We start from the raw sequence: 15,181 nt of genomic DNA, 5'->3' as shown, positions 1-15,181 counted from the left end.
TATCGGAACTCGGTATCGGAATTCCGATACCGCAAGTATCGGCCGATACCCGATACTTGCGGTATCGGAATGCTCAACACTAGTCATTACCCTTTGATTACTGGGCATCTAAAATAGACACCTGGCCTGAATTGGCAGAATATGCAATACAGGAGCTCACTTGCCCTGCTGCTAGTGTGCTATCAGAAAGAGTCTTCAGTGCTGCTGGTTGAATACTGAATACTTCAATGTTGATGATCTAACCTTCATTAAAATGAACCAATTATGGATTTCAAATTATTTTGCCCCACCTTCCCCTGCTGACACGTAGCTTGCCTGAAAAATGTCTTGCTTTTGGCCTCCTCTTACTGACTTCCCCCAATTCCTCCATTTGCAGCTGCTGAATGACCACCATAGGCCATTTTTATACCTCCCTAAATGGGCTGACTCCCCCCACAGGATCGTGGTCACCATCTGGCGCAAGCACCCATGCGAGTGCCATTTGCCTGGACAGGTGGGTGGGCCCACTCTTGGGCGACGGCACTGGCACAGGGTCCCTCATAGTACAATGAAGTGTCTCTGACGGTGGTGGTGCACAACCATCATCAGACACACCATCGTAATATGAGGGGCACTGTGCCAGTACCGCCGCCCACGAGAGAGTGTTCCCCCCAGCTCGAACAGTGCTCTACCACTTGCAATACTTACCTCTCCATGCTCCACCACTGTGTAGTCTGTGCTGTAAAATCCCTAAATGGCACTGCCAATACAAATTTGTTGAAATGATAGATGATAGTTAAAATATACAGGGGCCCTGGCCTCCATTTAGACCAGTTAATACTTTGTGCCTACTACCACTGTCTGCTTCTCAGCAGAGGAGCCCACCCCTGTACCTAGCTATTCCACCTGTTTATTTATGAACAATTTTTGGGCAGACATTTAGCCCACTTTATTATTTGGGCCTACTAACTGTATCTGCCACTCATTACAGTTGTCCTCCACTGAACAAAGCAATGCCGCCTGTTTAGTCCTGTGACCACATTTGAACTGCGTTTAGCCTACTTAATTATTTGGGCCTACTAACTGTGTCTGCCACTCATTACAGTTATCCTCCACTGAACAAAGCATTGTTGCCTGTTTAGTCCTGTTACCACATTTGAACTGCATTTAGCCTACTTTATTATTTGGGCCTACTAACTGTGTCTGCCACTCATTACAGTTGTCCTCCACTGAACAAAGCAATGCCACCTGTTTAGTCCTGTTACCACATTTGAACTGCATTTAGCCTACTTTATTATTTGGGCCTACTAACTGTGTCTGCCACTCATTACAGTTGTCCTCCACTGAACAAAGCAATGCCGCCTGTTTAGTCCTGTGACCACATATGAACTGCATTTAGCCTACTTTTTTATTTGGGCCTACTGTGTCTGCCGCTCACTACAGTTGTCCTCCACTGAGCAAAGCAATACCGCCTGTTTAGTCCTGTTACCACATTTGAACTGCATTTAGCCTACTTTATTATTTGGGCCTACTAACTGTGTCTGCCATTCATTACAGTTGTCCTCCACTGAACAAAGCAATGCCACCTATTTAGTCCTGTTACCACATTTAAACTGCATTTAGCCTACTTTATTATTTGGGCCTATATCTGTGTTTCCTCCTCATCCTGCCCATTGCCCAGCCACTGCTAGATGAGTCTGCTGGTACATTGACCCAGACCACTACATTCCCCTTGTACTCTACACAGCCAGAATCTGACCCTGCTGAAAGTCAGGTTCCCCTTCCCGCATACTATACCACCTTACACGGGGACAAAGAGGAAGGTGCAGATGAAAGTGCAGGTTCCTTCATCAGGTGGGGGGCATACTCGTTGGCGACATCACTGGCACAGGGCCCCTCATAGTACGCAAAATTGTTTCTGCCAGTGGGAGGCGCCACCTGCCATCAAACACACCGCCGTACTATGAGGGGCCCTGTGCCAGTGCCAATGAGTGGGCCCCCCTGCTTGCTCAGGATCACAGCACTTGCAAAGTTGAAATACTTACCTCTCCCTGCTCCACCGCCGTGACGTATTCTGCGTTTCCTGGGCCCACGAAAATCTTGAGCCAGCCCTACCCCCCCACAAATTTAGCCAAATGCCCCCTAGTTTTCAATGCCTAACTATTATTATAAAGTAAATTAAGATTGACAAGCTTAAGTAATAAGAATTGATGTTTTTGGCATTAAAATGGGCACTGTAGGTGTTTTCCTGTTCTCCACTCACTGCCGACTTTGATTCCCCATTGACTTGCATTGGGATTCGTGTTTCAGTCGGCCCCCGACTTTTCGCAATAATCGGCCGATTTCACCCGACCTGACTTTTGACAAAGTCGGGTTTCGCGAAGCCCGACTCGATACGAAAAAAGTAAAAGTCGCTCAACTCTAATCACAAACACTTGCTCTAACTATTCCCTTTTTGATGCCACCTTGTCAGAAATAGAACGCTTGGTATTTTTAGTTTTGCACAAACAGAGATTGACATTTTCCGCATTTTATCTTTGTAAAACTCTTCAAACTCAAGTTTCTTTGGGGTCAGTTTGTAAACAACTATTTAAAGTTTCGGTCAAACTCTCTATTGGTTTGAGGTCGCTCTGACTTAGCCTTTTCCTGTTGATCCAAGTAAAGCGAGAACCTTACTGATTCCACTATGATTCAGAGATGATGCACAATAAAGCATGAACAAGTCCAAGGGGAGTGAAGTCTAAAAAGTCAGCAGAAGTCACTCCAAGTTATTTATCTGCTACCTCTGATTATGTGTAAGAGAATAGTCACACATTTCATCAGTTTTGCTGGCTAAATGGTATAACCAATATCATTCATGGTCTATCAAGTTGACGCAAATTAGATCCCAAAAATGCTGGATCTTTACACCACATGGTCAGGCCGTAACATTCACTACAGGTAAACAAAGATATCCCAATCAAAATCGCATGGCCAATCACCACCAAATACAGGATGGTTTGGGCAGGAGAATGAGAGCATTAAGTACAATGATGATGTAGACCAGGGTTAGGGCTTGTGCACACTACCGTATTACAGCCCATGGATCCAAAGCTGCATGAAGCCACAATATGCTGCTCATAAATGTTTATGTTGCCCTATTGGTCTAAAGTACACTTGGCTTTATTTCTGATATGGACTAAAAAATCATAGCATGTTCCATCAGACGTTGTATTACAAAGGTATACTAACGTAGCAGCATTGCTTTTAGAGAATTAATCTATAAGACAATGGCACCATACTGCATCTCGGCCACATGTACGAAGCCTGAGACTAGCTTCATAGATTGCATCATTGCCATATTATGGCCACAAGTATCTGGTCCCACATTCTTCAGCAGTTCTACTGAAACGATCTTGAATCAACATAGGGCTCTATCATATCTATTATCCTCCTCTGACAGGAAAATGCTGCTTATGGGCAAGCTATTTTTCATTTGGAGGAGGTAGATGGACAGGTGTGATCACATGCTCCTCCATCAGTAGCCATTGTGAGAATAGGAGAGTTGTGCTGTCTGTGAGTAAGGCTGCAATATCAAGTGGACAGAACTTCACAAAAAAGGAAAGGTTGTAATACTTACACATCTGTAAGTACTAAGAAATCATGACGTCAAAAGATTTGTTAAAAAAAAGAATACAATCAGTGTTTCAGCGATTGCTGTCACAGCGATCCATAAGCAGCCATTAAACTGTGTAGGGGGCTGTAGATGCCGAATACTGTGTGGAGGGCTGATGGGAGCCATCATGCTTTAATTTTGGCCTGTGGAGGAGCCATTGAATTGTTTTAGTAGGACTGTGGGGCCATCAAACTGTGTTGGGGTCACTGAGGCCTCATAATGTGTGTGTGGTGAGTACGGTGGACAAATTCACGGTGGGTTTATCATACTGCATTTGGTGAGTATTTTTTTTGCCTCATACTTCATGGGGGCCATGAAATTGTAGTCAGTGAGAATATTAAAGGACTGCAGAAGGGGCAAAATTACATTGTTGGGCCGGGGTCACACTTGCATATGCAATGCGAGAAACTAGCGAGAGTCTCTCGCATCAATACTCGGAACTGCCGCCGGCACTCGGGACCAGAGCGTTCAGCTGCATGTATTTCTATGCAGCTGCACGCACCGTTCCCGAGTGCTGTCAGCAGTGCTGGGTATCGATGCGAGAGACTTGTGCGAGTTTCTCGCATTGCACTCACTAGTGTGACCTCTGCCTAAGCACAGAAATGCATGTCCGTCTCTCTGCCTTTAAAAGTTGAGAGATACACCGTTCTGTGACTATGCCTATGCGCTGTGACTCTGCCTATTCCAACAAATATTTTTTGAGGGGTGGCAGTTTGGGGCCTAATTAGAATTTCTACCATTGAGCTCAATTTTAATATACGCCCCCACAGGGCACTATGCAAAATGTATAGAGGTTGTTAAAAGCTAAAAGCCAAAGATTTATGTGTGTTACATTCTGCAGGAACAAGACTTGGATGGAAGAAGCTGTGATGGTGGCCTGGGACGGATGTAGCAGAGCAAGGATAACTAAAGAGAACAATCAGAGGGAAAGTGAAAGTACATACATAAATAGTATCCATAGAATTTGTATCAGTACTCATATCTACCACTATACACTGTGTGCATAAATATTAACCAAGTGAGTATTTTGATCGTATAATCATTTTTATGCAGATTTTCCACCTCCAAGCTGTATATATTTAAATGCTTATTGTATGAAGCAGATCAGGTGATGTGTATTTGTGCAATGAGGGGGTGTGGCCTAAGCATATCAGCACCTTTTTGTAAGGGGTGCAGAATTATAAGGCACATTGTTTTCCCCGGGCAAAATTGGCCAAAAAATAGATTTACATGACTCTGTAAAGTCAAAAATTGTTACAAGTCTTACAGAAGGATACAGCATTCTTAAGATTGCTAAGATATTGGGTAGTGAACGCAGAACCACCAAAAGGTTTGTTGCAAACAGTCACATTAATTGCCAATGATTTAAAAATAATTCAATTTGAAGCGATTTGAAGCATTATCCTCCAGTGCTATCATATTCCACAACTGCAGTCTTCCTGGAGTGTCCAGAAGTACATGATGTTCAGTGCTCAGAGATATGGTCAAGTTAAGGATGGCTGAAACGCGACCACCACTGACCAAGACACTGAAGGTGAAAAGTCAAAACAGGAGCAAAAAATATTTGGATAGATTTTTTTCAAAGGTTTTATGGAGTGGTAAAATGATGAAAGTGACTCTTGACGGACCAGATGGGTGGGCCCAAGGCTGGATCAGTAATGGGCACAGACCTCCACTGTCACGGGTGTGTCAGATGCTACAGAAAGTCGCTCTGCATATAGCTGCAGAACATCTCTGTGTTTGGCATTGCAGACGACTTCTTAATCGTTCTAACTTTTGGACCCAGTGGCAATCTACCTCCAGCTCTAATTGACACACCTGGACCTGGGTGTTTATGGACTCTCAGTTTTCTTCAGGGAGTGGCCGGTGATATTCACATTTTCCCTTGTGAAGACTTGCATCTATAGCAGTCATCTTACTTCCTCTCTGGTGCTGTTGGAAGACGTTTGGTGTTACCTCTCTAAGTCTGCTCAAGATAAGTTGCTTCCTCCTTGTTTGTCTCTCTTCTTATCTTTAGTTACAGTGGGGACTGACCAGTGGCATCCCCCTTCCCTATTCAGGGCTAGCTCTAGGGATTATACAGGACTTAGGTTTCTTCTCGGCGATTAGTGTGGAACCAATATAGGGATGGTAAGTGAAGCAGGGTGCAATTAGATCTGCCTAGGGATCTCTACTTCCCCTTTCCCTAGTGTTTGGGCTTCTGTCCCATCTTCCCCTCGTGTTGCACTTAGTCTTCCCACACTGTGCTTGACATCCACTTTGACTCAGATGCTTTTTTCCAGCAGTGATACAGAAAAAAGTCTGAATCTTTCTAGAAAATTATGATTTTTATTCAGGTTATTGCTCCATTGCAGCATCAAAATCTCCCCTACTTGGCTGCCAGTAAAGGCCTTAGAGATGGAAAAATAATGACCCGGCCCCTTCCTCGCGTGACCTAAACCCTATTATGAACTTGTGAGCTTCTACTTCTTGGGATAAATGGGAGATATATGATGACGGAAAACAGTCACTTCTCTGAGCAATCTCTGGTAAGCTGTGGTTGGTGCGGGCCAAAAAGTTGATTTTTAACTGAATAAAAAACTGACAGACTTCATGGATGAGCAGCATATAACTTTTATTGAAAACAAGGGTGGTTATATTGCTAACTGATATTTTTTTTTAATTAAACAACTGATATGGGAAAATTTACAGTTATTATTTAGTTGTATAATAATTCTGCACACAGAAATTCTCCTCACCTTACTGTCTTAAATATTAATGTATAAGGTTTACTAACCTTTTGGAGGGACCAACGTCACTGTTCAATAATAAAATTAGTCACCTAAAACACAAATTGCAGAATAACTGCAAACAGTGTGTAGTCACTGTGTGTGGTAAAATCAATCTTGGTAAAGTGGTTTTTGGTAACAATCAATATGGTGATATAATTTGGTTGCTATGTAAAGGTAATATGTGGTAATGCTATGGAGTTATTCTTTATAAAGTGGTAATGTTGGTAACACTGGTGTTTGTTATATGATTAGTTTAATTCATTAGAGGGGTTATCAGGAACTATTTTTTTTCTCATTGGTCTATAAACTAATAGTCAGGTAGTTGTTAACTACCTACATGCATATTTTGCTCAATGACTGCTAATGTCGTGCTGATTGACAGCAACCTCGCTGCAGTTAGGCAGTAGGGAGCTGGCTGTCAATAAACATGACTTCGGCAGTCACTCCCTGTCAACAAAGCAGAGTGGAAGCGAAGTTGCTGCTTTGTTAACGTAACGTCACAATGAGCCACAGGAGCAGTCTTTGACAGCTCTGAGAAGGCAAAGATCAGTGTTGGGTACAACAGGCAGGTAGTTAGCCACTACCAGCCAGTAAGCTCTTAGAAAAAAATTAAATTAGTCTCTGATAACCACAAATTCACCGTATAAAATACTGTACTTTAGGTTATCTTTATTATTTAACTAAACACACCATGCAGTGATATTATAGAAAGGACCACTTCCACCAATTAAAAAAGAAGAAATACCAGGAGGTGCCTGTACCTGTAACTATGATGGACTGTTCCTACCTGCTAGCGGAGGTTGGCGCCCTACACCTGTGCAATGGTGCCCCCGCTCACCGTCGAGTCTCTCTTCTAATCCCTGTATGACCCTGTCAGGGTTTGGGACAGGAAAGGGATGATATAATGTTGTAAACAAAAGTATCAATTAAATGTGGGAAGTCACATTGTGTAGACACTGAACTACTGAACTTCCTGAATGGACAAACACTGTGTCGTGCTGCACATCATGATTGGGACACTGTTCCTCAGATGCTCAATTTCAAAATCTTGCTATTATGCCGGACTGTGGCACTTTCTTCATCAGCTAAGTAGTTTCTTTATATCCCTGTCACTCCTGATGAACCTTGAGAGGGGAAACGCGTCGAGTGTTGTTTTTTGGAGCTCTTAGTCTCTTTACATGCTGTTTTCTGCTGATAATCATGAGTGTATTTATAGTATATGGCAGAGTTATACTTGGTATTGATTATATTTTAACTTTATCAGTTTTTTGTTTGGGGTGGTGCAATAGACAAAACATGGAACATTGATAGAATAATGCCAAACAAGGCTTTTTTGAACAGGGTCTCATAGAGATCGGTTGCAATTGTTCCCTCTTTTTACAGTGGAGTCACATTTTGTAATCCATTGAGCTCACTGTATTTTGTGTTCCATACTTTGGATGGTGCAATACTATTTGTAGGTATTGTTCTGTTGCTATTATGCAATACTGCTAGATAATATTTGTTTTCTTTATCCCCATACTGATTAAAAACTTTCCCTATACACATTTACATGCTTATTGTATAGATATACCACTCTATTTTCTAGAGAAAGGAGGGCGCCAAGAATTTGTTTATCAATTAGGGTGCCAACCTCCTCTGTTAGGCCATGTGCACACGTTCAGGATTGTTAGCGTTTTTTTCGCGTTTTTTCGCTATAAAAACGTGATAAAAACGCGAAAAAAAAACGCTTACATAAGCCTCCTATTATTTACAGGGTATTCTGCATTTTTGGTGCAAATGTTGCGATTTTTTCCGCGAAAAAATCGCATAGCGGAAAAAAAAGCAACATGTTCATTAGGGTATGTGCACACGTTGCGGATTTCTTGCAGAAAATTCCTGAAGAAAACCGGAAATTTTCTGCAAGAAATCCGCATTTTTTTTTTTGCGTTTTTTTTCCGTTTTTTTCGCGTTTTTTTAGCATTCTGCAAGCGTAATTAGCTTGCAGAATGCTAAAGTTTTCCCTGCGATCTGTAGCATCGCTTGGAAAACTGACTGACAGGTTGGTCACACTTGTCAAACATAGCGTTTGACAAGTGTGACCAACTTGTTACTATAGATGCTGCCTGTGCAGCATCTATAGTAAAAGATAGAATGTTTAAAAATAATAAAAAAAATAAAAAAATGCTTATACTCACCCAGACATCTCACCGGCGTCCGTTCCGTATAGCTGGTCTGTGCGCACAGGACCTCCCGTGACGTCACGGTCACGTGAGCGGTCACATGACCGCTCACGACCAATCACAGGACAGTGACGTCATTCGGCGAGGTCCTTCAGCGCACACCAGGTACAGAAACCGAACGGCAGCGTGCGAGGAGGCGGCAAGACATCGAGGGTGAGTATAGGACTGTTTATTATTTTATTTCTTATTTTTTGACCACTTATATGGTGCCCAGTGCGTGGAGGAGAGTCTCCTCTCCTCCACCCTGGGTACCAACCGCATATAATCTGCTTACTTCCCGCATGGTGTGCACAGCCCCGTGCGGGAAGTAAGCAGATCAATGGACCCCTAGGTGTGCGGAATCCCTGCAATTCCGCATTTTTAATGAACATGTTGCTTTTTTTTCCGCTATGCGATTTTTTCGCGGAAAAAATCGCAACATTTGCACCAAAAATGCGGAATACCCTGTAAATAATAGGAGGCATATGTAAGCGTTTTTTTTCGCGTTTTTATCACGTTTTTATAGCGAAAAAACGCGAAAAAAACGCTAACAATCCTGAACGTGTGCACATGGCCTTAAAAATGCGGAATTGCAGGGATTCCGCACACCTAGGGGTCCATTGATCTGCTTACTTCCCGCACAGGGCTGTGCACACCATGCGGGAAGTAAGCAGATTATATGCGGTTGGTACCCAGGGTGGAGGAGAGGAGACTCTCCTCCACGCACTGGGCACCATATAAGTGGTCAAAAAATAAGAAATAAAATAATAAACAGTCCTATACTCACCCTCGATGTCTTGCCGCCTCCTCGCACGCTGCCGTTCGGTTTCTGTACCTGGTGTGCGCTGAAGGACCTCGCCGAATGACGTCACTGTCCTGTGATTGGTCGTGAGCGGTCATGTGACCGCTCACGTGACCGTGACGTCACGGGAGGTCCTGTGCGCACAGACCAGCTATACGGAACGGACGCCGGTGAGATGTCTGGGTGAGTATAAGCATTTTTTTATTTTTTTTATTATTTTTAAACATTCTATCTTTTACTATAGATGCTGCATAGGCAGCATCTATAGTAAAAAGTTGGTCACACTTGTCAAACGCTATGTTTGACAAGTGTGACCAACCTGTCAGTCAGTTTTCCAAGCGATGCTACAGATCGCAGGGAAAACTTTAGCATTCTGCAAGCTAATTACGCTTGCAGAATGCTAAAAAAACGCGAAAAAAACGGAAAAAAAAACGCAAAAAAAAAAATGCGGATTTCTTGCAGAAAATTTCCGGTTTTCTTCAGGAATTTTCTGCAAGAAATCCGCAACGTGTGCACATACCCTTAGGCAGGGGATAGATAAGGGATGGTGTCCTTTTCCTATTTGCCTTCACTCCCCCCCTCTTCTATTGACATTTGTACTTTATCAATTTGTGGGGTATAGGAACAATGTGACTTCCCACATTTAGTTGATACTATTGTTTACAACATTATATCATCCTTTTCCTTTCCCAAACCCTGGCAGGGTCATACAGGGATTAGAAGGGAGAGTCGACGGTGAGCGGGGGCACCATTGGGCAGGTGTAGGGTGCCAACCTCCGCTGGCAGGTAGGAACAGTCTAGCATAGATACAGGTACAGGCACCTCCTGGTATTTCTTCTTTTTGAATTGGTGGAAGTGGTCCTTTCTATAATATCACTGCATGGTGTGTTTAGTTAAATAATAAAGATAACCTAAAGTACAGTATTTTATACGGTGAATTTGTGGTTTTGTAGCTGTACAGACATATTTTTTCTAAATTAGTGTAGTTAAAGGGAACATGTCAGCAGGATTGTGCATAGTAACCTACATACAGTGTCAGGCTGGCACCGTTATACTGATTAAAATGATACCTGGGGTGAAGAAATCCATCTTGTGGTTCTTGTTCAATTTTTATTTTCAGTTTTAAGTTAATGATATGCTCATGCTTTGGGGTGGGCCTGTGGGGAGGGGTCTTCATCTGGTGCTCTGCTTACCTATTCATCGCCATGGACTTTTGATCCCTTAGTGACCTGCTCCCTCGTTTACATAACATATATTATATATTTTTTTTTTTAAAAAATCCCCTTCTGCAGGCTAATGCCGGCAGTGCCTGTGCTGCACCATGATTTCATCCACAATGTGCATTTAATTATTATTTTTTATTGTATCCATAAATTCATTAAAAAAAATCAGTTAGAAAATGGCAGCGGCAGCGCCTGCGCAGTAGTGACACTATCTTACTAGAGAAAAAAATTGCCTCTTCCAATAAGGCTTTGCCGGCACCTGCGCAGAGCATCCATAGGATTGCCCATAGATGTTACTGCACAGGCGTGGCAAGTGCCAGCTTAATGGAGACAATTTTATTTTATTCTTCTCTAGCAAGATGGCGACGCTAGCGCCTGCGCAGTAGCAGCTATCGGCGATCCGATAAATGCCACTGTGCAGGCGCCTCAGGCGCCATCTTGAAAGAGGCTTTTTTTTTCCTCTAGCAAGATGGCACCGCCTTCACAGTAGCATTTATCGGTTCGCCGATAGCTGTTACTGTGCAGGCATTAGTGGCGCCATCTTGCTAGAGAAAAAAATAAATAAAATGTTGGACGGCGCCATTTTCAAACTGATTTTGTTTTATGAATTTATGAATACTATCAAAAAGAATAAATAAATGCACATTATGGATGTGATCATGATGCAGTGCAGACGCCTCCACCAGCACCAGTCTGCAGAGGGGATTTTTTTTAAAAATACATATAACTAGCTGGAGAGCCCAGCGTTGCCCAGGCATAGTAACTAACTGTGGTCAGTTATAACAAATTGTAATGATTACATTGGACATAAAAACATTTCACATCATATATTCAACACTACAGATTTACAACACAAATTAACTAAATGATTACCCAAATATTGATAGTATTATATTTTCAGCTCTTTCAAGGGCATTTTGGTAAACAACATTTTTGTTTTTTCCTTCCAGTGCAAAGATTAACAGATTTCTCACATCATCCCATCAGCCAGAGCCACTGGACTACTATGCCTAATATTCCAATCATCCCATCAGCCAGAGCCACTGGACTACTATGCCTAATATTCCAATCATCCCATCAGCCAGAGCCACCAGACTACTACCCCTAATATCCCACATCATCCCGTCAGCCAGAGCTACCAGACTACTATCCCTAATATCCCACATCATCCCACCTGCCAGAGCCACTGGATTACTACCCCTAATATCCCACATCATGCCATCAGCCAGAGCCACCTGACTACTACCCCTAATATCCCACATCATCCCATCAGAGCAACCGGACTACTACCCCTAATATCCCACATCATCCTGTCAGAGCCACCGGACTACTACCCCTAATATCCCACATCATCCTGTCAGAGCCACCGGACTACTACCCCTAATATCCCACATCATCCTGTCAGAGCCACTGGACTACTACCCCTAATATCCCACATCATCCCATCAGAGCCACCGGACTACTACCCCTAATATCCCACATCATCCTGTCAGAGCCACTGGACTACTACCCCTAATATCCCACATCATCCCATCAGAGCCACCGGACTACTACCCCTAATATCCCACATCATCCTGTCAGAGCCACCGGACTACTACCCCTAATATCCCACATCATCCTGTCAGAGCCACCGGACTACTACCCCTAATATCCCACATCATCCTGTCAGAGCCACCGGACTACTACCCCTAACATCCCACATCATCCCATCAGAGCCACCGGACTACTACCCCTAATATCCCACATCATCCTGTCAGAGCCACCGGACTACTACCCCTAATATCCCACATCATCCTGTCAGAGCCACCGGACTACTACCCCTAATATCCCACATCATCCTGTCAGAGCCACTGGACTACTACCCATAATATCCCACATCATCCTGTCAGAGCCACCGGACTACTACCCCTAATATCTCACATCATCCCATCAGAGCCACCGGACTACTACCCCTAATATCCCACATCATCCTGTCAGAGCCACTGGACTACTACCCATAATATCCCACATCATCCTGTCAGAGCCACCGGACTACTACCCCTAACATCCCACATCATCCCATCAGAGCCACCGGACTACTACCCCTAACATCCCACATCATCCCATCAGAGCCACCGGACTACTACCCCTAATATCCCACATCATCCTGTCAGAGCCTCCGGACTACTACCCCTAATATCCCACATCATCCTGTCAGAGCCTCCGGACTACTACCCCTAATATCCCACATCATCCTGTCAGAGCCTCCGGACTACTACCCCTAATATCCCACATCATCCTGTCAGAGCCTCCGGACTACTACCCCTAATATCCCACATCATCCTGTCAGAGCCTCCGGACTACTACCCCTAATATCCCACATCATCCCGTCAGAGACAACATTGTTAGGTTGGTGCTGTTACATTGGTTAAAATGATACCTGGGTTGGAGAAATTTGTCTTGTGTTTCGTTTTTAAATCTGTGTTTGAAGTTTTAAAGTAATGAGGATGCTTCATGCCAGACAAAGAGAAGTTCCTGATTCTGGGCTCCCCCTGCAATTCGTGTCAGAGGGTGGTCTGTGTCGGCACGGCAATAAATTGTGTTATTTCCAACTTTACAGAAGGACAATAACACCATAGAAATGATAAGAATAATAGGTCTCAGTTACCACAACTGTCTACAAGGAAAACTGTTGATCATAGCAACCAATTACAGCTCAGCTTCTTTTAAACAGCCCTGGCGAAATGAAAGATGCTTAGTGATTGGTTCCGGCTATGTGGAGTGGGCATGGCTGATACACACACATATACACACATACACACATACACTCAACTTTATATAATAGATATTCATTATGTAAACAAGGGGGCAGGTCAGGGAGGGATCAGTGACCGGTCATAATCCATACAGGTGAATACCTAATCAGAGCACCACATGAAGACCCCCCACAGGCCACCCCGGAGCACGAGCATATCATTAACTCAAAACTGAAAATAAAGATTAAACAACAACAACCACAAGATGGATTTCACCAACCAAGGTATCATTCTAATCAGTATAATGGCGCCGACCTGACACTGTCTGTAGGTTACTGTGCACAGTCCTGCTGACAGGTTCCCTTTAGCAGTATGGTAGCAGTTATTACGGTACTTGTATAGTGGTATTATTTGCTATCTGTATTACTTTATTTTATTTTTCTTGATGCAGGTGGCAGATAACTTTACAAACTTTAGAACTACAATGGCCCAGGTATACAAGCAACCAGCTCTCGGTTGCATGCAGAGAATCAAGTCCAAAAGTTGCCCTGGAACGAATAGGACTCTAGGTATGCCCCTGTGTAAAACTTCTTCAAATTCAGTAGATTCGTGAGTTTACATGTTGCCGCTGAAATCTGGATCTCAAAATAGTGCTGTAATTACAGCCATCTCACATACATAGAATCCATAATAGTAACTCTACTCCGCTATTTTATAATAAATGCTGTAGAATCCAATATCTGAATAAGATAACACAATTAGGAACAGCTTTAATGATGACAAACGTGATAAGTGATCTCCTGATAAAATGTTGTTCTAATGTTCATCTAAAATCAATGGTATCTGTAATTTACTCTCCTCCGTAGAAATCAATAAATAGCAATAAAGTGTAATCCGTCTTTTTGTAAAGCACAGAGCAGAGGAGTGTATTTTCTTAAGGAGCCCTGACAATGATGTGATCTGAACATTAGTTTGACTGTTATTACACATGCAGACTGAGGATTTATATAGAATGTGTGCAATTATACAGTATATACTGTGACAAGAAGGCATGGTCTGCGGGTAAGTGGTCACTAATGGACAAGGAAATTACACGGCAGATCTTCAATACGACGGAATAGGAAGAGAACAAACATCTAATTTGTGGTGGAACTGTAGTCTATGAGACAACAGGATGTCAGACACCTAATATAACTTGTAGGTATTGGTTTGCATCATGTCAACTTGTCCTTATCTAAGATAAACCTTTCAATAGCATGATTAGAAAAGCTCAGAAACAATAGTCAAGGCTGACCTCCTTACAGATGGAAATGCAGACAATGAAAAAAGGAAAAGTATTGATGCATTCAATGTTGTCGTTGGCAAGGTTTCTTGATAATACCATAAGCAGTAAATACAAAGAATACCACAAACAGCATGTGAACCTGCTACAGTATGGTGGCTTGCTGCTCTCCATTCCATTAAAGGGTTATTCCCATATTATCCTTTCATAACTGAGACAGGAATAACTCTTTCCAGGCTCTGACCTCTGGAGGTGGACATACTCAAACAGGACTATGCTATTGCCATATCTCCCATAGAAATAAATGGAAGTCATGGAAGCAGTGTAACACAGTGCCCGACAATTCTGCAGTTACTCTGTGACACTGCAGACTTGAGAATCCTCACATCGAGCGCACTGCGTGCTGTGAGGATTCTCCGGTGTCAGCGCTGGAAGCGGCAGTCGTATGATCGTAAGTATGCAATATGTATACTCCAGGACAGAATCTGACTACACTGTTGTCAGCACGCTCAATGCAAGTGTGTTGTGAGAGG

The 15,181-nt window shown here is 43.0% G+C and overlaps 1 long non-coding RNA gene across 1 annotated transcript in view; it reads left to right on the top strand.

Annotated features, from left to right (window-relative positions):
- The window catches only part of LOC143809675 (uncharacterized), a 133,329-nt gene extending 119,115 nt beyond the window's left edge, over positions 1-14,214 (top strand). Inside the window, exons 2-3 of the long non-coding RNA XR_013222387.1 lie at positions 4,476-4,652; positions 13,818-14,214. This is a non-coding gene — a long non-coding RNA (uncharacterized LOC143809675). The remainder of the gene's footprint in view (positions 1-4,475; positions 4,653-13,817) is intronic.
- Positions 14,215-15,181: the final 967 nt, after the last annotated feature.

The sequence above is a fragment of the Ranitomeya variabilis genome, chromosome 2 (assembly GCF_051348905.1).
Source record: "Ranitomeya variabilis isolate aRanVar5 chromosome 2, aRanVar5.hap1, whole genome shotgun sequence".
Lineage (NCBI taxonomy): Eukaryota > Metazoa > Chordata > Amphibia > Anura > Dendrobatidae > Ranitomeya > Ranitomeya variabilis.
Note: the sequence above shows the minus strand (reverse complement) of the source record. Positions and strands in the feature narration are given on the sequence as shown.